Below are 24,213 nucleotides of genomic sequence, written 5' to 3'. Positions count from 1 at the left end.
AGAATAGATCATTGATTCAGGTGCCACACATCACATGGGTGCTTCAAAGAGAGACTTTTCTTCAATGACACATTTAAAGGTACCTCACATCTTTGTAGGAGATGATACTCAAGTGGAAGTTGAAGGTAAAGGTCAAGTTAAGATGGCCAATGGAGCATTCAATGATGTTCTGTATGTTCCTAATATTGCCTCCAACCTTCGTTTAGTCTACCAAATGACTCACTATGGACTTGGAAATAAGGTTGAATTTCTTCCAGACTCAGTGGTAGTGAAAAGCATCAAGGATGACTCTATGATTGCAATAGAAGAAGCTAATCATGATCCAAGGATTTACACTTTCTCTTCCTTTGTGCCTTAATAAAATGCACAAGCCTTGTTATTACATTCAAATGCAGAAATAAAATTGTGGCATGAGAGTTTTGGACATCTTAACTATAGATATCTTTAGCATCTTAGTAGCAAGAAAATGGTTAAAGGTCTACCTCAAGTCCAATTTTTAGAAGGTGTTTGTTCAAGTTGCTCACTTGGGAAACATCCTAAAAAGATGTATGAAAAGGGGAAGTCTTAGAGAGCATAATGTGTTCTTGAATTTTTCATAATGATGTGGTGGGCCCATTTCTAGTGCCATCATTTAGCAAGTCTGTCTAAGCACTCACCTTCATAGATGACTAGTCTCACTTTACTTGGGTTTTCTTGATGGCTCATAAGAGTGAAGTGTTTGAAAAATTTCTTAGCTTCAAGGCTCAAGTGGAAAAGTAGTAAAAAAAAGCCATCAAATTTCTTTGAAAAGATAATGGGGGGGAGTATGTGAACTCAAGACTAATATACTTTTGTACTCAAGAGGGAATTGACCTTCAACATTCAATACCATACACACCACAATATAATGGTGTTGCTAAAAGGAAAAACAAAACTCTCAAGGAGATGACCACTTGTATCCTACTAAACAAGTCTCTTGATCAAGTCTTTTGGGTTGAAGCAATGAATTGTGATAACTATATCTAGAATAGAAGTCCTCATAAAGATTTGGATGGTATAACTCCTTTTGAAGCTTGGAATAGTAGAAAACCTTTAGTTAAGCACTTCAAAGTCTTTGGTTGTCCAGAATGGGCACAAATACCTCCATAGAAATGCAAGGCATTGGAAGCTCAAAGAAAACCTTACATCTTTGTTGGATATGAGGACTCACATAAAGCCTACAAGTTGATAGATCCTAAGACACATGAAATATTCTATGAGAGGAGTGTACATTTTAAAGAACATTGTCCAAGCTTTTCTTCTTCAACTCCTCCTTCTTCCTCCTTCATTAACAAGAGTGGTAGGGATGATACTGACTTGGAAGATGTTCATCCCCGACCCAAATAGAGGTATTAGCCAATAGAGGTTGAGGATACTCCTACTACATCTTCTTCCACTAGACCTATATGGGCTTAGAAAACATTGGATGCAGTAGGACCATTGGTAGGGAATCCTTTAGGTACTAGGAGGACAATATCAAAACACAACTCACTCCCACATGCTTACATTGTAGTTGCTTCTAATACGCAATCATTGAAAGAAGCATCAGGTATTCTAGAATGGGATAGAGCAATGGAGGAAGAATATAATTCTCTTATGAGAAATGATACATGGGACTTAGTCTCTCTTCCTAAGGGAAGAAAATTGGCTTGATGTAAGTGGATGTATCAGACCAAGTTTGTAGTGGATGGAAATGTTGATAAACATAAGGCTAGACTTGTTGCAAAAGGTTTCTCTTAGGTACCTAGCATTGACTACACTAAGACCTTTGCACCAGTGGAAAAAATGAATTCCATTCATTTGACACTAGCTATAGCAATAGCTTAGTAATGGGTTGATCATCAGATGGATGTGAAAAGTGCATTCTTGAATAGAGATCTTCATGAGGAGATTTATATGGAGCAACCACAGGGGTTCATATAGGATGCTACCTTGGTTTGTAAATTGAAGAAATCTATCTATGGACTTAAACAAGCTCCAAGAGCTTGGTATGCCAAGATGGGTTCTTTTCTTCTCTCAACAGGATTCACTAGATGTCATTATGATTCGAATGTCTACATTCTTTAGAGGGATTATTTTGATTTGCTACTTGTGCTTTATGTTGATGACTTGACTATTACAAGGAGCACAACATCCGTCATTGAAAGTGTCAAGGCTACTTTGTAGGACAAGTTTTCAATGATAGACTTGGGTCTACTTCATTATTTCCTTGGTATTGAGATACATTAGTCTTCATTAGAGATCATGTTATCACAACCCAAGTATGCTCATGATCTACTTGCTTAGTTTTGCATGAGTGATTGCAAGGCTGCATCTACTCCCTTTCTTTCATGTGTTAAGTTAGAAATGAAGTGTTATACTCTGTAAGAATTTGGCTTAGGCTAGAATTCACCCAAGAACTAAAGAACTCAACACAAGCACACAATAGACCAAAATAGACAGAGTATGATTAGAATGATGATATTCATTCAATATGTCAACTTAGCCAACTTGAGAGTACACTAGGAGTGCCTGTATATAAAGGCCTCATGAGAGCTTCTAGAATGCATAGAAGTCATCAACATGATAAGTCATACAACTAGGCACATGTCCACTAGATATGGGTTATCCTCCATTGAGCATGGGATTAAGTGCGATGATGTGAGGATAAGCCTACAATAGTGTAGCATGCAAATTAGTGGTGTAGACAACATGTGCTAAATGAGGAGTGTGGATAACTGTGTTGTCATCATGACAACTTAGTGAATGATGTGAACTCCTATGTTGTAGACACCATGTGCATAATTAGAGTTGTGTAACTCAATGAGAATACACAAACTTCTAAGTGTCTCACCTAAAATAATAATTAAATAATGCATTAACCTAAGTAAACTTAAGTAAGTGTAATAAGTAAATACTTATTTACACCAACACCCCCCCTTAAGTGCAACTTAGGGGAATGCCCGTAAGCTTACAAAGTCTAGGATGAAATGCAATATGGGTCTTAGCTACTAGGCCATGTTAAGTACCCATGTACATAATGATATACAATCTCTCATGAAGCGGGGAAAGAGGGAAAACCTCATGGGAAAAGCCCTCCCCCAAAAAGAGAGATAAATAGGGATGCATCGATGGATGGAGTAATCAAGACCCCCCCATTATGACATACATCTAGTATATACATAAGAGAATGATGAGAAGAGGAAGAGAGACAAGATAGGCTCCCCCCCCCTCTCCAAAGAAGAATGCCGAATAGTGACTGCTCCAGTGAAGAAGCTGATCCAAGATTGCAGAATGGTGTTCCTCCCCTTAGGAAGAAATAATTCCAAGGGTACAAATGAGATGCTTCCACTATGCGTGGAAAGAATCCCATGGATAAGTGATGTCTCTAAAACCTACTCAACTAGCTGAAGAACCTATCCCAAAGAATTATCTATCTCTGCAACTGATGAAGAACCCTGCTACAATTGCTGATCATAAGTATCCACAATCACTTCAACCTGTAAGGATCGATCATGTAGAGAATGAGAAATAGAGTCGGATGGAACACTCGTGACATTTGAAGAAGGTAATTCTACATCAAGAAGAAGAGGCATATCATGAATACTGTCCCCCAAATCTGTCACTAAACTTGTATCTGGAAGATTGGATGTACCCTACTATTCTGGACCTATCACTGTGGCAATGTATGGATGTGGACTGAATTGATGAAGTGACCTCTCACTGCAACTTTCAATAAAACACCACATGTCTAAATCTATTGAAGCACTATCACTGAAATCACTATCAGTTTCCACACTGTATGATGTGCGGAGAGGAGTAGAGGACAAACTTGGTGAACTTTCCTCAAAATGTACATCCTTCTCCACAAAAAAATAATGTGTCTTAGGATCTAGAAGTCTATATACCTTAACACTATCTTCATAACCAATGAAAGTACAAGGTCGAGGTCACTGTGCCTTACAACCCCTGGAAGATCTCTTTGCCCATGCAGGACAACCAAAGACTCTGAAGTGTGTCACAATAGGTTTTCTACTGCACCATGCCTCAAAAGGAGTTTTTCCATCTAAGGCTAGATGAGGAGAATGATTAAGAATGTGAGTGGCACTAGAGATTGCTTTGACTTCTAAGGATCGATCAAGAGACTTGGCATGAATCATGCAACTTGCTATATACTTAAGAGTTTGGATCCTCAATGCTACAACATTTGTCTTATGTGGACTGAATGTTGGCAGAGTCTGAAGATCAATTCCCTCATGTCTGCAAAAGTCCATAAGTCTTCTGTTCACATACATGCTTCCATTGTCCATTCAGAGTAGTTTGATGGCCTTTCTAGATTTCCATTCTACATGAGCCTTGAAGGCTAGAAATGTGTCCAACACTTCATTCTTACTATGCAGAATGTAGACCCAAGTGAACCTTGAAAAGTCATCAACAAAAGTAAGTATTTAGTGACCCTGGCTGAATGTAAAAGGACCTACTAATACCATGTGAACTATTTGTAGAACACCTTGTGCACTTGAAGACTTTCCTCTCTATAACTTCCTCTTTGGATGCATATCCACTGAATCTATTGAACATTCACCCTTAGAAACGTTGATTTGAGGTAGACCTTTCACCATTCAATTTGTGCAAAGTTGCTAAAGATAGCAGAAGTCAAGATGACCATACTACTCATGCCATAATTGCATGTTTGAATTTGATTGTGTTAACAAGGCCTTTGAAGAAGACTTGGGCACAAAATGAGAGAACGAGTACAACCTATTATTATAATTCATTTTCCCTACTGCAACCAATGAATTGTCTTTAAGATTGTGCACTTATACTGAGTCTGAAAGGAACTCAACTTTATGTCCATCATCAAGCTGAGCGATTTGGTAGATTGAGAGGAGATTTGAACTTAGGTTTGGAACATAGAGAACCTCTTGAAACTCTCCATTTTCCATTTCCACATTTCTTTTTCCTTCAACTTCCATTTTACTATCATTCCCCATGAAGATGTATAGTACCTTTGACTGCTTCATTGAAGAAAAATCCTCCCTTGAAGAACCCATGTGATATGAGGCACTTGAGTCAAATATCCATTCCTTTGAAGAGTTTTCATTTTCCATGAATGCTTGCCCTTTGCCCTTTGAATCTAAAGATGATCCTTTCTCCTTGTAAGCATTAGGCAATGGAACATAATGTTTCTTCATGATGTGAGTCAACTCATCAATCTTCTTGATATAACACTCATGCTCTTCATGACCTGATTTCTTGTAGTAAGCACACTTCTTCTTCTCCTTATTGTTGTCCCCCTTATTGCTGGAATTTGAGGACTTGCCTTGTTGATTGGATTGTGGTTTTGTCTTTTCTGCATCCTCAGATTTGCTCTTCCATTTCTTCTTACCTTTCCTTAACTTGAAGACTGTCTAGCTGAATTTTGAGAACCCTCATTATTGGCCACCAATGCTTTAGACTGAGGTGATTTGAGAATCCTCATTGATTTCAACTTCTTTTCTTCATCATCCAATAGTTTAGCATATTCATCAAAATTGACTTTCTTGTAGGCAGACCCTACGGTAGTCTTGGAGGTGTTAAAAGAAGATACAAATGTGGAATACTCTGATGGACTCTTGTTATGTATGAGATAGATCAGTCTGTCATCTTTGATAGAACTCCCACAATTAGCAAGCTTTGTCCTTAGCTCATTCACCTTGATTATGATATCCTATATGGAGTCATATGACTAAGGATCTAAGGAGACAAGCTCATCTTCAATTTTGAACACATCCTCTTCAGACACTTTACCATAAAAGCTTTCGAGGGTATCCCAAGCTTCCTTCGATGTATCTACCCCCAAAAATATATCACCTAGGGCTTTCCTATCCATTGCTACCCAATCTAAAATTTCATTTGCTGATACATTACCACCTACTGGTTTAGGAAGAGTACCATCTACATATTGTGAAACTCCATTATGCATTAAGTCATACCACATTTTGATTGACCACGTAGCATAGTTATAAGGAGTTAATTTAGGAAACTTAAAGTTGCCCATAATGTAGAAAATGAAAGAGAAGTGTAGAAAAGAGAGAACACAACACCAAGAACACCCCCCCTTTTCACTAAATCAAGAAACCCACCCAAAATAGATGCTTTGGGCGCTTTATCAGTAGTGCGATTACAATGTGTCACTTGCCAATTTGGCCTTTGTGGACTTCTAATTTTTCTTATTACAACCTTTTCATGGAGTACAAATCTAAAACTTTACAATGTGCTATAATTCTGAAGCATTACAAAGCAAAGAAAGGCCCTATTGCTGAAAGTGACACTTTCATCCACACAACCCTATAATCTGATAGAAGATTTGGAAAGTAGATGAAAAAATAAACATTTCAAAAAAAAAATAGAACCTATTTTTGACTCCAGATGTGCCCATACGGAGCGTTTGAAGTTGCAAAATGCAGGATTATCTAGGTACAGTCACCAAAAAATATAATTTTTGAACAATCCTTGCACCAAAACCAAAAAATAGCTACACCACTAAAATTTTTAGAAAATTCTACCTAATTTCAAAAAAAATTGCAACTAATTTGGAGTCTGGATGTCTGAGTTATGGCTTCCCGAAATCAGACTACAAAAACCAAAATGAATCTGGAGAGGGGTTGCATCAGCAAACGAAAGGGTTAAATTTGATGATCATACAACCATTGTAGTAGTTGTATTTTTCCCTAAAATGATGTCCAAATGGGTGTCAATTTTAATGCACTAAAATTGACGACGTCAACAAAAATATATGCCTCGACTGACGTGGTAGGCGGCGTGTTACTTCATACTATACGAATCGTATAGATAGTAGGAAAACACAGATGTGTGATGCTGACAAGGCGTACGGTCTGAGCATGTGTCACTAACTATATTGATAGGCATGACATACACATGTCAGTAGGAGATTGGGTGCTGTAGACAATGACAGGGCATTGAGTTGGCTTGTGACGAGACTATTGATGCAGTTGAAAATTACCACATGGCGGAGATCTGCAGGGGTCTGGATTCTATGAGCAGTGGGTAGGAGGTACCAAAATTTTGCTGCATCACCAGAGATTCTTTCAGCATGCAGGTGATCCAAAACCTCGATGTCAAAATTCTCAAATATGCCGCTAGGTTATTAGGAATAGTCCCACATGCATTGGGAGAGGGTCACAAGCACTGTTTAAAAACTATGTACTATGGATGTCAAAGAAATAAGAGCCTATGGCAGAGGTGCCCATTGAAATGTGTGGCTGGGGTTTGATGTGGCCTGCCGAGAGCTATGACCAATGCCGATGCCAGAATTTCCAGGGTGTACGGCTTGACGATAATGCCCAACAATGTAGAGATACCCCATGATTAATAACCTTGCAAATTAATATAAAATTCCACCAAAAAAATACAGAGCCGAGCTAGGGTGTCACTACCCAGTTTGGCCAAATAAATTTTCTCTGCCTGTATCGTAAATTGGAAAATACAATTCAAAAATATCAAAATTAGGAATAAATTGCAGAGAATTAGAGAATTAGATCCGAAAAATAATAATCAGATCAAATAACCAATCATACCCAAATTGCAAATCGGGGCCTTCAAGTTCCAATTTGCAATTTTTTTTTGCCTCACGATCAACTTTAGCTAAAGATAGCCAAATTTATAGTCAATCTTCATTGAATCGACGCTTCAGACGCAACGGTGAGGTCAGATCTGGCTTTAAATGCTCCCAATTTTTGCAGATCCTCCAGATTCGTGTCAAGGTGTTGAAGCATGAATGGTCTCGAATGGCTATGTGATGAGAATCTACCTTAGCGCTCTAATACGATGTAAGAATTTGGCTTAGGCCAGAATTCACCCAAGAACTAAAGAACTCAACACAAGCACGCAGTAGACCAAAATAGGCAGAGTATGATTAGAATGATGATATTCATTCAGTATGCAGGCTTAGCCAACTTGAGAGTACACTAGGAGTGCTTGTATATAAAGGCCTCAGGAGAGCTTCTAGAATGCATAGAAGTTAGCAACATGATAAGTCATACAACCAGGCACATTTCCACCAGATATGGGTTATCCTCCATTGAGCATGGGATTAAGTGCGATCATGTGAGGATAAGCCTACAATAATGTAGCATGCAAATCAATGGTGTAGACAACATGTGCTAAATGAGGAGTGTAGATAACTATGTTGTCATCATGACAACTTAGTGAATGATGCAAACTCCTGTGTTTTAGACACCATGTGCATAATTAGAGTTGCATAACTCAATGAGAATACACAACCTCCTAAGTGTCTCACCTAAAATAATAATAAAATAATGAAAAATAATTAAATAATGCATTAACCTAAGTAAACTTAAGTAAGTGTAATAAGTAAATACTTATTTACACCAACAGACTCCACTTGTTGATGTAACTTTGTATAGACAGTTGGTTGAAAGCCTCATCTACTTGACACATACATGCCCTAAAATCTCATTTGTAGTTGACATGGTTTCTTACTTCGTACAAGAACCACATGAACTTCATTTGAAGGAAGCCAAATGAATCTTGCACTATATCTAGGGTACACATACACATGGGATACACTATGTAGCTGGTACAGGCCTTTAGATAGTGGGATATACAGACTCTGACTATGAAGGGATCTTGATTCTTGCAAGTCTACTTTAGGATACATGTTTCATCTTGGTTTTGACCCTATTTTTTGGTAGAGTAAAAAGTAGAACACCATTGCTCTTTAATCAACTAATGCTGAGTATTGAGACAATGTGACTACGATGACAGAAGCTATTTGGTGGTAGTAGATTTTGAAGGAGTTTGGTTTTGATCTACCCAAACCCATAGACATCCATTGTGATAATCAGAGTGCTATTGAAATCTCAAAACATCCAGTGCAACATTATTTCACCAAACATATTGAGTTTCATATGCACTACATTAGAAAGCTAACTCATGAGTAGGTCATTGCGTTGTAGTATTGTCTTATAGAGTAGCGTATAAATGACATATTCACCAAGCCCTTCACAAAGGTCAAATATCTTAGGAGTGAGAAGAGATTTTTCACCTAGGGGGGGGTCACATGAATATTCTCTTCTATATTGTACATATCTCTCTTTTTTGGGGAGGGTTTTTCCCATGAGATTTTCCCTCTTTCTCCATTTTCAGAGAGATTGCATTGCATTTGTACTTGGGTACCTAGCATGGCATAGTAGCTGAGATCCATTATGCATTTCATCATAGCTTTTGTGAGCTTAAGTACATTCCCTAAGTTGTACTTGGGGGGGGGGGTGTGTTAGTGTAAATAATTATTATTTACACTTTACTTAAGTTTACTTAGGATAAATGCATTATTTTATTATTTATTAGGTTAAACACCTAGGAGTATGTGTAATCATATGAGTTGTCATGTTGACAACATAAGACTAAGTGACTCTAATTTAGCACATGGTGTCTACAACATTGGAGTTTTCATAATTAATTGAGTTGTCATGTAGAAAACACAATTGTTTGCCATCTTAATTAAGCACATGGTGTCTGCAACATGATTTTACATGACACACACCTATGTGGCTTATCCTCTCATCATTGCACTAACTCCTATGCTCAATGGAGGATAATCCACTCTTGGTGAACATGTGCTTAGTTGTGAGGCTTATTATTTTGTTACGTCCTAGTCAGTCTAGAGGCCTTTATATACAGGCACTCCTAGTGTACTTGTACATCAATTGAATTTAATATTGTTATTCTGATCATACTCTGTTGGTCTATTTTGTGCTAGTTGTTGAGCTTCTTGGTCTTGGGTGATTTTTCTCTAACGCAAATTCTTACATCTCCATGTAACTTTGCTAGTCATAAAATGATGTCAGCAACAAGTTATAAAAAAAAAATACATTGCTATAAAATAAATTCTATATTTAGACAATTTTCTAATTACCAAACACTAAGTATCTTTATTTCCAAGGTTTCTTGTGAACATGTACATCATGTGTTTCCATAAATGACAACAATTACATATCACAATTAGCCAATTTCAACAGGTTTGACATCACTGTCAGAAGACTTAGAGGTGGAATCATGCTTGAGTCCATATACATTAAGAGTCAATCTTCCTACAAGTAAAGCATTGCTGCCTCATTACTATGGATGCCTTTCTCCACACCCACTGGTTCAATGTGATCACTAATGTCCATGCCTTCTCCTAGCTCAACTACTAATTATTCAGATGGCATAGCCTTGTTATAGGTATGACAATTACCAAATACAAAATAAAAAGACATTACATAATCATCATAACTTTGCAAGGTTCCCTGAAAAAATGAAAATCCACCCTCTGCAACATGTGTGTGCAATCTCTTTCCATCTGTAAACGGTCGACGCTAATTGTAGTTTGTGTGAGAATTTAGCAAATTGTCATTTTGATTATCAGTAGGTCATTCTCTATATCTTGCTAAATCCACCCTCAATATAGAAGTGAACAATTAAATATTTAAAATTTAAAATAATTAAACATCTATTTGAGTATGTAGATTGCAGTGTTACATAACTTTTTCTAAGACATAAGCAATCAAGTTGATTAAATATCATTAAGATTTTATTATTATTGATGATTTACTTTTTTGAGATTTGAATAACATGTTCAATTTTTCACCTTTATTTTATCTCCTCTTAGAGCTAAATTTCAATATTATATTCTAAACCAATGTTATGATCTTTAAGATTCTATTCTAAATAGTTATAGAGATTTGTTAGAAGTTAATTTGTCATAGTCAATGTTATTTTTATTTCAACACCATAATAGACTCTGTTTATTGAACTTTTTCATATTTAAAAATTAGTTATGTTTATTATTCAACATTGTAATAGACTCTCTTTACTGATATGAAATGTTGTTTTGAAAATATCAATTGGATTATTTCAATGAAAAACAATGGGACTCTAATTCAAGCTACAAATGTATTTTTCATTGGTGAATGATTGTTTTCTTTTATTCCTTGTATTCTTGTTTAGTATATAACTTAAAAAAAAAAATCAAAATTTAATTTTATAAGTTTATTTAATTATTAAGGTGAATGTACAAAGTTGGGTTGCAATTCTATGGAAGTCAAATCCACAGAATGAGACCTCTTAGAAATGGGTACCTGACCCTAAATTTAAAAAATGGACAACCATTTAAAAAAAAATTGGTACCTAATTTTTATTTTCAAAAAATGGGTACCTGTTTCTCAAAAAATTAAATTTTTGAATTTTATAGAAACGGGTACCTATTTTTTAAAAATTGGGTATTCATTTTTAAAAATCGGGTACCCATTTTTTAAAAGTAAAAAATGAGTACCCGTTTCTAAAAAATTCATATTTTTAAAATTTTGGGGAGATTTCACATACCGCTTTTAGTTTTTCAGAATGCGTACCTATTTTTTGAATTTCAAATAATGTGTGCTCATTTCTTACAACATGAGGCAATATTTTTTTTCCTACCTCAGATTTTGGTTTGGGATAGGCTTGGTGAGACCAAGCCTATGCCTTGGCCTCTCAAGATTTGGCTAAAGCATTGAACTGACAAATTCATGCCTTTCCATAATTTTTAGAGGATCTTCCTGATCAATTTTTTTTACGAAACAAAAGCCCATTAGAGTTCTCACTATCCTAGTTTCATAAATATAAATTTTATAGTGTTATGATTTTATTTACTATTTTTAGTATTATTTTTTAATCAAAGATGGTACCTAAATGTAAAATAGCAACATTCACTAAAACCTTAATAACTTTTTTATTTTATGATTTTTCTTAAATTAATTTATATGTCATCAATCTAAATTTAATTCTTTTTAAGTTAAAAAAATTTAAAAACAATGAAATTTTGATCAAATTATGGTGATCGTACATAAGATGTTTTAAAATTTAACTTTATAGCCAATTAAAAATTAATTTAAAAAAAATAATTATTAAAAAATTTAAGAAAAATATTCTCATCAATCTCTGGTATGTCAGGTAACTCCATTTAAAAGGATTCACAAAAACTCATTTAGTTGTGTCAAATTATGGTGTCCATACACAAGCGTGGTATGGCTCTGAAACATGTATTTTGAAAAAGTGGTTTGGTTTTTAAAGATCCATAACAAAAAAAAAAATCTATCATATGGGTATACAAATAAATTACATATTCGAAAAGAAGATCCTAGGCACTACAATTTTTATTTCTGATGTTTTTTTATATTTAATCTCTAAATGGCTCAAATTTTGTCATCAATTGACAAAATATTTCAAAAACAGGAAAAATACTTCCACTTTTTGGCCAAAAGTGAGACCCAACTTCTTGCATTGACCCTTAAGTATTTTTTTAGATAAAGGTTCAGAGAATGAGTGATTATATAATATTATATTTTTCTTGCAATGCATTTCTAGGTTAGACAATGAGTGATTATGAGCTCCTTGGTTAGTCCATATTAAACCACAAGATGTTATTTCTTGATATCAATTTATTTATTTCACTAGAGATACTTGTACTATTGTATGATTTCAAGGCTACTGTATGCAATGCTTAAGTTTAGAATGGATATATTTAATTTTGTATGTCTATTTTTTCTTCTTATTTTCTATTATGTTCTCATCATTGGTACGAAAGGAGCATTTTAAATATTTCAATAAAATATTTTTTCAATTTTTTTTTTAAATCTCAAATTTTCTATTTCAAAACATTATTGACTATTTTTAGAATCCTAAACATTTTACAATCATAAGTGTTAAAATGCATTCAATCGAATCTTGAGCACCCTGATCCTCACTTCCGACAATGAGAATTCTTTTTCTCCCATTAAATAAGTGCAAAAATAAATAATCAATAGAGATATATGCACATTCAAAATATATAATTTACCAAATTAAAATAGGATCATTTTATTCATTTTTATTTTTTAGATTTCAGAATTTGCATACTATTGCAAAGAGAACCCAAAGAAAAGAATTATGGAAAGAAAAATAGAATAACTGTAGTTAGCTACCCCAAAAATAACCACGCATCTTAAAGTTAAGACTAGGAATACAACACAAGAAACAAATACCCAGGGAATCACAAGGTAATCCACAAGATCTATTCCTAGCACCCTCAAAGTATTGGTCTTCTAGACACTTGCAAAAGCAAGAGCATTTATAATTTTAAATCCTTTTTAATTAACAATGTTAATAGTTTTTTTAGTATTTTATACATCTTAAAATAATCTACTTATTTAATATTAAAAACTTAATAATATTTTTAGACTTAAAAAATCATTATATATACATATATATATTTTTAGGAGTTAAAATCATATTTAATAATAATAAAAATTATTTATGTTGATAATAATATTTATAAATTTTATACATCTTAAAATTATATTTAAAAATATACTTTTCTTTACAATAATTAAAATTCAAATATTATTAAAAATATATTATATATGTTTTTACTAATATTACTTTTAAAACTACTAATGATAAATAATTTAAAAAAAAAAGAATAAATTAATCTTCCAGAAAATACTAATATTTCTATTTAGCTTTATAAATCTATGCTAAATATAAACAATACAATACTTACTTTATTTTATTAAACTATCTTATATTTGCATGTTCATCAACAATAAAACACTATTTAACACACAAGATAAAATTGGGTATGACAACAATTTTTGATTATGATTTGACAGATCATAAGTACTGAGACATGAAATATGAAGTTTGATGGTGATGGTATCTAATTAGACAGATGGGCATCCAACCATGTCTAATGAACTTCTTGGCTAGCCATTGCCCCTTATCACTTAACACTAGCTAAATATCCAAATATTTGCACCAACTATGGAGCAATGTTGTTAACGTGTTTATTACAGTGCAATGCAATAAAAAGACGTGTTAATTCCTGCATATCTTTTGAAATGTGAAAACAACGAAATATGAGATATGCATTCTAGAATATTTCTTTTTCATTCACCTTTCTTAAAATTTATAGAAAAAATAATTGTAAGAATTTGCCTAGCGACAAAATTCACCCAGGAACTAAGAACTCAAACACAAGCACATAGTAGACGAGGAGAGAGAGAGTATGATCAGAATGATGATATATTCAATATCCCATGTTAAGATTACACTAAGAGTGCTTGTATATAAAGACCTCTGAGATACATCTAAAATGTCTTGTAATCAGCTACATGATATGTCAACAACCAAGCACATGTCCACTAGATATGGGTTATCCTCCATTAACCATAGAAGTAAGTGTGATGATGTGAGGATAAGCCTACAAGGGTGTGATAGGTAAATTAGTGTTGTAGACACCATGCGCTAAAATAGAGTTGCGTACTCCTGTGTTGTCTACATGATAACTCAAAAAGGTATGCAAACTCCTAAGTGTCTCATAAATAAAAATAATTAAATAATACATTAACCTAAGTAAATTTAAGTAAGTGTAAATAGTAAAGTACGTATTCAAACCAACACCCCCCCTTAAGCCCCTTAAGTGCAACTTAGGGGAATGCTCTTAAGCTTACAAAAACTAGGATGAAATGCATAATGGGTCCCAACTACTATGCCATGTTAGGTACCCATGGACATAATGAAAATGCAAATCTCTCATAAAGTGGGGAAAGAGGGAAAACCTCATGGGAAAAACCCTCCCCCAAAAAGAGAGATAAATAGGGATGCATCAATGGATGGAGTAATCAAGACACCCCCCCCCCCGCTTATGACATACATCTAGTATATACATAAGAGAATGAGAGAAGGAAGAGAGATAGAATAAGCTCCCCCCCCCAAAAGAAGGATGCCGACAAGTGAAAGTTGCTCCGATGAAGAAGTTGGTCCAAGAATGCAGAATGGTGTTCCTCCCCTTAGGAAGAAATAATGCTAAAGGTACAATCTTGAAGATGTATGGTAGCCTTGATACTTGCTCAAGTATCCTTGTGTTGATGCTGATGTTCGCCCCTTCCAACTATGCTAAAAAGAACGAATGTAGATTTGGCAAGGATGTCTGTTGAACCTGTTCCATTGAACCATCTATTTCCTCAATTGAAAAAGAGTCCACTAATTTCTGTTCATAAGGATCCACAATCATGCCAACCTATAAATATTGATCATGTAGAGAATGGACATGAGGGTCAGAGTGAGCCCTCGCAACAACTATAGAGGGATCACCTTCATCAATGAGAAGATGTAAGTCCTCAAGTCTATCTCCCAAGTCAGCTAAAGTTGGAGCTAGAAGATGAGATGTACCATGTTGTGATGGACCTTTCACCATGGCAATGTAAGTATGTGGACTAGATTGATGTGACCTCTCACTATAGCTATTGATAGAACCCCACATGTCTGAACCTATTGAAGCACTATCGCATGTGTCACTATCAGTTTCCATTGTGTATGATGTGCAAAGAGGATTAGAGGATAAGTTCAGTGAACTTTCCTCAAAGTGAACATCCTTCTCAACAAAGATCTCATGTGTCTCTGCATCCAGAAGTCTGTAAGCTTTTGTTTTGTCTTCATAGCCAATGAAAGTACAAGGCCTAGGTGTCAGTGCCTTGCAACTCCTGGATGATAGGTTAGCCCATGCTAGACAACCAAAGACTCTAATATGACTCACAACTAGTTTTCTACTGCACCATACCTCAAAAGGAGTCTTCCCATCTAAGGCATTATGAGGAGACCTGTTAAGTATGTGAGTAGCACTGCTAATGGCTTCAACTTCTAATGTAGGATCGAGAGACTTGGCTTTTATCATGCAACTTGCCATTGTCTTGAGAGTCCTAATCCTCAGTGCTGCAACATTTGTCTTGTGAGGAGTAAATGTTGGTGGGTTCTGAAGATCAATCCCCTCAATTCTGCAAAAGTTCTTAAGTCTTCTGTCAACATATCTGTTTGCATTGTCCACCCTTAGTATCTTGATGACTTTCCTTGACTTTTGTTCAACATGAGTCTTAAAATCTTGAAGCTTATGAACCACTTCATTCTTGTGATGAAGGAAGTAGACCCAAGTGAATCTCAAAAAGTCATCAACAAATGTGAGTATGTAGTAGCCTTGGCTAATTGAAGTCACTGCAAAGGGTCTTGCTAAAACCATGTGAACTAGCTGAAGAACAATTGGAGCTCTAGAAGACTTCCTTTTATCATGCTTCTCTTTTAGATTCATATCCACTAAACAAGATGAACATTCTCCTTAGAAAAGCTGATATTAGGTAGACCTTTGACCATATGTTTTGAGCAAAGTTGTTGAAGAGAGCGAAAGTCAAGGTGACCAAACCACTCATGCCATAGGTTGATTTGTGAAGTAGAGTGAGTTAACAAGTATTGAGAAGGACTCTTATGCACAAAGTAGGAGAAGGAATAAAGCCTCTTGTCATCATTGACTTTCCCCACTGCAACCAATGAATCATCTTGTAGACTTCACACCATCACTAAATCTGGAAGGAACTCAATTTTGTGACCATCTCCTAGGTGAGTGATTTGATAAACTAATAGGAGATTGGAGCTAAGGTTTGGAATGTAGAGAACATCTTTGAATTCCCCATTTTCCATTTTCACATGTCCTTTCCCTTCAACTTCCATCTTAGTACATCATCTCCCACAAAGATGTGAGGTACCTTTGACTACTTCAATGAAGAAAAGTCTTTCTTTGAAGAACCCATATGGTAAGAGACACCTGAATCAAGTATTCATTCCGAAGAAGAACTTGTGTTTGCCATAAGTGCTTTCCCTTTACCCTTTGGAGAGGTTGGAGTTGAATCCTTGGAAGTACCTAGCACTTGAATCTTGTTCTTCCTAAGTAGATTTTCTAACTCATCAATTCTCTTTGTCTTGCAATGATGCTCATCATGATTTGGCTTTTTACAATATGCACAAAAGAGTTTGTCCTTCTTTTCATTACTTTCCTTCTTGTTTGAAGAAGAATTGCCTTGTTGTGAGGAGGATTGTTGTGTCTCAGATTGTGTTTTCTGCTTCCACTACTTCTTCTTGTTGTTACTTTTTCCCCCTTTACTTGATTTGTGCTCATCACTAGCCACCAAGGCTTTGGTCTTTGATGACTTGAGAAGTCCAAAATTCATCAAGTGAGATTGTTCAACAATCAACATCTTTGAAAATGCATCAAAGAAAGGCTTGTGGTAAGCAGATCCCATGGTGAACCTATGAGTATTAAAACTCAAAACAAAATTAGCATACTCAAAAGGTAGCCTCTTTAGGATGTAATAAATCAACTTGTCATCCTTCATGGGATTTCCAAAATATTTAAGAAGTGCCTTATACTCATTGGCTTTGATGATATAATCCTAAATTGTGTCAAAATTCTTTGGATCCAAAAGAAGTAAATCATCCTCAATCTGAAATTCCTTTTCTTTATCCACCTTACCATACAATGATTCAAGTTTATCCCAAGCTTCTTTAGATTCTGAACATTTGGTAATGTGAAAAAGGAGATCACTTGGTACACAACTTCTGATAGCTCCTAAAGCTTGTTGGTCTTGAGTTTGCCAATTAATGAGTTCTTTAGCATCAGTAGGTTTAGGTATTTTACCTTCAACATAAAGACTATAACCTTTTTCCATTAATCTACTCCATGCAATATCTTTCCATGTAGAATAGTTACATGAAGTTAGAGGAGGAGATTTAAAACCCATGATGCAAAAATGAAAAGAGAACAATAGAGAGACACAAAAAAATATAGTACACCCCCCGCCCCCCCCCCCCCCACCCTTTTCACTCAATCAAAAGACCCCCCCCAAAAAAGATGCTTTTAGCACTTTATAAGTAGTGTGTGTACAATGGGCCACTTGCTAAAATGAACAAAGTGGACTTTCTAATTTTGCTTTTACAACTGCCTTATGAGGCTTAAATCTATCACTTAAGCATTGTAGCTCAGATGTACAACAATTCTGAAAAAGAATCAAAGCTTTACTATGCCGAAAAAAGCTTAATTCTAAAAGTGAGAAATTGGTCCACATAACCCTAGAATCTAACTTTAGATCTAAAAAGTAGACAAAAAAATACATGCTTAAAAAAAAATAGAACCTAAAAAAGTGAATAGATGTGCCCATATAGAGCATTTGAAGTTGTAAAATGAGGATTATGCAGGTACAGTCACCAAAAAATGTAATTTCTGCAAAATTTGTGTACCAAAACGAGAAAAAAATACCACTATTGGAAAATTTAGAAAATTCTACCCAATTTCAAAAAAAAAATTGCACCTGAATCAGAGTTCGGATGTCTAAGTTATGGGCTCACAAAGTCAGGTTGCAAAATTGAAAAGCGATCTGGAGAGGGGTCTAGAAGAAAATTTGTGAGTCTAAATTTGATGGTCAAACAACCATGACTGTAGTTATAAACTGCCTGGGTTTGATGGTCAGATGACCATCAATTTTAACCTCGACAAAAGATGATGTCAGCTAAAATAGTGCTCCTGGTGATGTGTCTGCTGACAAGGTGTTTATACTATACAAAATTGATGATGTGGCAATCGTAGTTGTGCTGACATGGAAAAATGTCTGAGTTCCACGTGGTGATGTGGCAATCTCTACTAATGTGTCAAATGTGTCAAGGCGGGTCTCTATGGATGAATGATCCTATTCCATGTGGCAAAAGAATAGTTTCTACCGAACTTGAAAATGTTTTACATCCACCAAGAAAAACATGACCTCAAAAGACCCTTTTCATAGGGTATATGCTAGAATATCCACCTTGTGTTGGTATTTGCTATCACTGCAGGGCCGTGAGGACACATGGCCTGGTTTTGTTTGTTAAAATAGTCACCAAAATCCCAAAAAATAGAGTAGGTGCTTTAGTTTGTATTCACCAAATATTTTTAAAAAATGTGGGCCACAGATTTAAATAATAGTTCACCGAAAATAGCAGATCGTGGGTGGGAAAGCAAGATTCCATCGAGATAGTGAAAACTATGGGCAGGAAACGAGATGTTGCTAGTATATTCTATATACTACTAGAGCTTTGTGACACAGCTAGTGAGTGAAAAACAACACAAGACTATTTTTTGTGATGCCAAAGTTTGCAATGCCGAGCATCAAAGACTTCAAAATGCAGGCAAAAGGTTTAGATGCTGCGCTAGAAAGCTGTGCACTATTAGAGAAGATGTGCTGGAATTCACATCTAGCAGGTGGTTTGAAAGTCTACAGTTGCCAGATGAAACCTTGCCATGCACCGAGCTAGAGGTAATAATCCCACATGAATGGGAATACTACAGATAATGCGATTTATATGTAAGCCGCTGCACTAACAAAATAAATAAGATTTGGCTAGTTGCCTTGGCCCTGGGAGTCTAGTGTTGGCTAGATTTGTTTGATGATTAGGGTGTGCAGTGCTTGAAAAGTTGGTATGGCCTTCCATTACGAATATACAATTAAATATACTATGTAGAGCCAAGATCTGATAGCCCGGTTTTGCCAAAAAAATTTCTCTGCTAGGCAAATTTTTTTTGCTAATTCTGGTGAAAATTATAGAGAAAAATGATAGATTTGAATTAAAATTAATTATAGATTTGAAAATAATGACCATACCCAAATTGGATATCGAGGCCTTCGAGTTCTGATTTGCAAATTTTTTTGGCCGCACGGTCAACTTTGGGCCAAGGTAGCCGAGTTTATAGTCAATTTTCACCAAATTAGCATTCCAGATGCAATGGCGAGGTCAGATTTGACTCTAGACACTCCCAATTTTTGTAGTACTTTGGATTCAGGTTGAGGTGCTAAAGCAAGTGTGGTCTCAAAATGGCTATGTGATGAGAAAATCTCCAAGCTCTAATACCATGTAAGAATTTTCCTAAGGGAAAAATTCACCTAGGAACTAAGAACTCAAACACAAGCACACAATAGACCAGGAGAGAGAGAGTATGATCAGAATGACAATATATTCAAAATGCCATGTTAGAGTACACTAGGAGTGCCTGTATATAAAGGCCTTTGAGATACATTTAGAATGTCTCGTAACCAACTACATGATATCTCAATAACTAGGTACATGTCCACTAGATATGGGTTATCCTCCATTAAACACATAAGTAATGCGATGATGTGAGGATAGGCCTACAAGGGTGTGACACGCAAATAAGTGTTGTAGACACCATGTGCTAAAATAGAGTTGCATACTTCTATGTTGTCTACATGACGACTCAAAAAGGTGTGCAAACTCCTAAGTGTCTCATAAATAAAAATAATAAAATAATGCAAAATAATTAAATAATGCATTAACCTAAGTAAACTTAAGTGTAAATAGTAAAGTACGTATTTACACGAATAATAACATAAGAACTTTATTTAACTTAATTGTTTAAGTTTTTAAAGCTAAATTAATTATTTTCTTTTGTTACTAAAATTATTAAAAATTTGTCAATTTAATAATATATTATTTTAATTTTAATAAATTTATTTTAATTTGTGAGAATTAGTTTTATGCTATTAAATTGTTATTAATTTCATCTTTCTTAAGTTTTATATGTAATTTGTTTAACATTAATTTGAAGTTATTTCAATTTTTTCAAAATAATTTATTACCATTTAAAAATGTTTCAAATTTAAACATCTACAAATTTAAAAGAATTGAGGATAAAATTAGACTTATTAATTAAATCATTTTAAATTATAATAGAACTTTCTTATGAATGTTGAGCACATTTTTAATAATAGAAGTTAAATATAAGAACATAAAGGTTGTAGTTTTTTTTTTTGTTTTCTTTTCTCATACTTATATAAAAAAATTATATGAGAATTTTATTTAATTTAAGATTTATTTTAAAAAATTAAATTAAATGTTTTCCTTTTATTATTAAAATTATAGAGATTTATCAATTTAATAATAAACTCTTCCATACTAATATGATTATTTAATAAATTTAAAATAATATTGAGCATACATTATTTTATATATATATATTTTTATTGGTAAAAGGCTAAAGTAATATATATTAAATTAATTTAAAATGAATTACAAAGTCTCCATTCAAACAGGCACTAGTAGGAAATAACAGAGAAAAAAATATCTAGTCTTGTCTAGGACTAAGTCCTATACATATTACAAAAGTAAAAGGGGCATTACCCATTATTCAAAACTCTATCAAATATGATCCTTATATTAATTTTATTCATTGATTTATATTTCAATATAATTTTCCTTTAATCATGTCTAATGTGAGTGTTCCTTTTTGCTTCTGCTTTCAATTTGCAATATTCGTAGCACTTATTTTTAAGAGATCCTTTCTTCCTATTAGCTTAGTGGTTTTGGATATTTCAGATTTGTTGTTGAAATCCTTCCTATATTGTTGATGCTTTAGTCAAATAAGAACTCACATTCAAAAGTTTGTAGGTTAGAAATACATTACATATTCCATATATTCATGTTTCAACAAGCCACTTTCATAACAAATTACATTCAATTTTTAGTTAAGGATTTATTAGTAGGGCCCCTTAGCTTGATGGGGGTCAACATCTTTTCACCATTGAGTAGGACTAAAACATGAATATCTTTAAATATAGTACACTTGTGAAGAGGAAGCTAAAAGGCTTCTTTCATTATTTTCCTTAAGGGAAGTGGATAATTGTTGATCATGTTTTTCTTTAGTGTGCTTTCGCCCAAGATTGTTGGTTCTTCTTCTTGGCAAACTTAGCTTTTCAATGCCGCTGCCAAACTCCTTGTGGGATTTATTTGAAGCTTGGCTGGTGTTACATGCAAAATCTCTTTTAGCACCCATTTGGAAATGTTCCCCATCCTTGGTTGTTTGGGCTTTGTGGTGGGAAAGGAACAAGCGTATCTTCAGGCAGGAGCAGTCTATAGTTAGTGCTGCCACTGACATAATTGAAAAATAAATTTATGAATTGGTTATAACTAATATTAGGAAGAGGTCGTTGCCAATTGTTTTCTCCAATTGGGATAATCAAATTCTCAAAGACTGGAAGTTTATATCTATCCCGAATCTTTTAAGCCTCACAAATACATTAAAGAAAGACATATTGAATGTGATATGGCATCCTCCAGAAGAAGGTGTTATTAAGCTAAATTTCGATGGTGCATCTCGTGGCAATCCAGGGATGTTTGGTATTGGTGTGTGTTTATGTAATCATTTGGGCATACCTCTTTATACAAAATCTTCACATATTCCATGGGGCACTAGTAATAATGCTGAGGTTTCAACTTTGCTTTTTGGTCTTGTTTCAACATTATCTGTGAAGATATCTCATCTCTAAGTGGAAGGGGAATCTCTTATTATTATTCAGGCCTGTATTAAGAGACAAATTCAATGTAGAAGTCTAGCTTACAAGCTAAAACAGGCTTGGTGCCTAATCGATGCTTTTGAAAATTGCATCCTCAATCATACTTATCGTGAAGGTAACCAATTGGCTAACTACCTCTCAAATTTAGGATGTGATGGTAAAGAACTAGACTGCTGGGATCCAAGTACATTGGCGGAGCTATACCCAAATTTATTGGATATCATTTACAAGGAATCAAGTTTATCATGAGTTTTCATTTGGTACTCTCTAGGGTAACAGGGGTAGTCATCATTTTTAATAGGAAGTAGATTATGGCATAGAGTTCTTGACACAATCATTTGGTATGCCAGTAGATGAAGATACTGGTAGTGTTTTTGAACCAGCTGGAGATGCTCCAGAATATGAGGCTATTTTCAAGGATGGGGTTGACAATCATATTGCAGTAGACTGATTCTTTTCAGTATAAATGATACTTTTGGCATGATTTGTGCTTCAGCAATCTCTGATGGTAAACTAGACTTAGCAAATAATATAATTGCAAGACTAAGAGAAATGGTTTCTATTCAAGGAGACCCAACATAAAGAATTGCAGCCTACATGGTTGAGGGTCTTTTTGCATGCATAGCATCTTTAGGACAAGGGTTATATCATGCTTCGAAATGTAAAGAACCACCAGATACTTACAACTTCTTTGCAATGCAAATATTATTTGAAGTTTGTCTGTGTTTCAAATTTGGGTTCATGGCAGCCAATGGAGCAATTTTTGAAGCCTTCAAGGAAGAGTAGCAAGTGCATATTATAGATTTTGATATTGGGCAGGACAGTCAATACATGAATCTCTTAGATATTTTTGCAAAAAGGCCCGGTGGTCCTCCACATGTATGCATAATAGGGGTAGATGATCCTGAGACTGTTAAACACCCTATTGGGGGATTGAATAATATAGGTAAGCGACTTGAACAACTTGCATTATCATATCAAGTTCCTTTTCAATTTGTTTCCATTCTAGAGAAAATTGGAGAGTTTGAACTTCAGAGGCTTGACATCAGACCAGAAGAGGCTCTGGCAGTCAACTTTGCATTCTAGTTGCATCACATGCCTGATCAGAGTGTATCGACAAGGAATCCTTGTGATCAACTTTTAAGGATGGTAAAGTCTCTCAATCCTAAAGTGGTCATTGTAGTGGAACAAGAGAGACCCGATGAATGTTGAAAAGCATTGCCTTGCCCGAGATATTGTCAACATAGTTGCTTGTGAAGGAGCAAAGAGAATTGAGAGGTATGAGTTAGCTGGAAAATGGAGGGCCAGACTAATGATGGCAGTTTTCAATGGGTATCCACTCAGTGCCTTTGTGAACGACATAGTCAAGTCACAACTACAATCATACTGTAGTAGCTACAAGCTTAAGGAAGAAGGGGGAGCTCTATCTTTTGGATGGTTAGGCAGAATTCTCATTGCAGCATCCACTTGGCATTAAGAAACTAGTAACTTATTATTGTTCTTGTACAAAATATTCTTATTATGATTTATAGACAACATTACGGAGGTTGCATATGTCTTTGGCATTGACGTTGACAATTAATTTATATCAGAAAAATGTGCACAACAGTACCAATCTTTTGATGGGAGCATTGTACTTGGCATCAAGAAAACATTGCCTTTGCTTTGTTGTGCAATCAGAGAAAGTATTAGGGAACGAATTTACATATAATAAATATTTATCATGATGCTGATGCTTGTGAAAGTTAGTGATGGAGATATAAGTTTCTAAATAGTGAAGACTAGAAAGTACCATTTAATTGGGGCAATCAATGACGAGATCTAAGCAAAATACATGGTCACAAGCATACAGTCCTCTCTATGGTGGTGTGGCTTCCATTCCACGAGGAGTTTTTTGTGAGTAGAAGCTTTGATGGATCCTTTATACATTGGCTTGTTGGGCATGAACTTCCTCAAGTCGAGATACATTATGCAC

At 34.9% G+C, this 24,213-nt stretch overlaps 1 pseudogene; it reads left to right on the top strand.

Annotated features, from left to right (window-relative positions):
- Positions 1–7,233: 7,233 nt before the first annotated feature.
- LOC149564592 (scarecrow-like protein 1 pseudogene) lies at positions 7,234–24,046 on the top strand (annotated as a pseudogene).
- The last annotated feature ends 167 nt before the right edge of the window (positions 24,047–24,213 follow it).

Source organism: Cupressus sempervirens, chromosome 3 (genome assembly GCF_028749045.1).
Source record: "Cupressus sempervirens isolate cs-2001-9-10 chromosome 3, ASM2874904v1, whole genome shotgun sequence".
In the NCBI taxonomy this organism is placed as follows: domain Eukaryota; kingdom Viridiplantae; phylum Streptophyta; class Pinopsida; order Cupressales; family Cupressaceae; genus Cupressus; species Cupressus sempervirens.
Note: the sequence above shows the minus strand (reverse complement) of the source record. Positions and strands in the feature narration are given on the sequence as shown.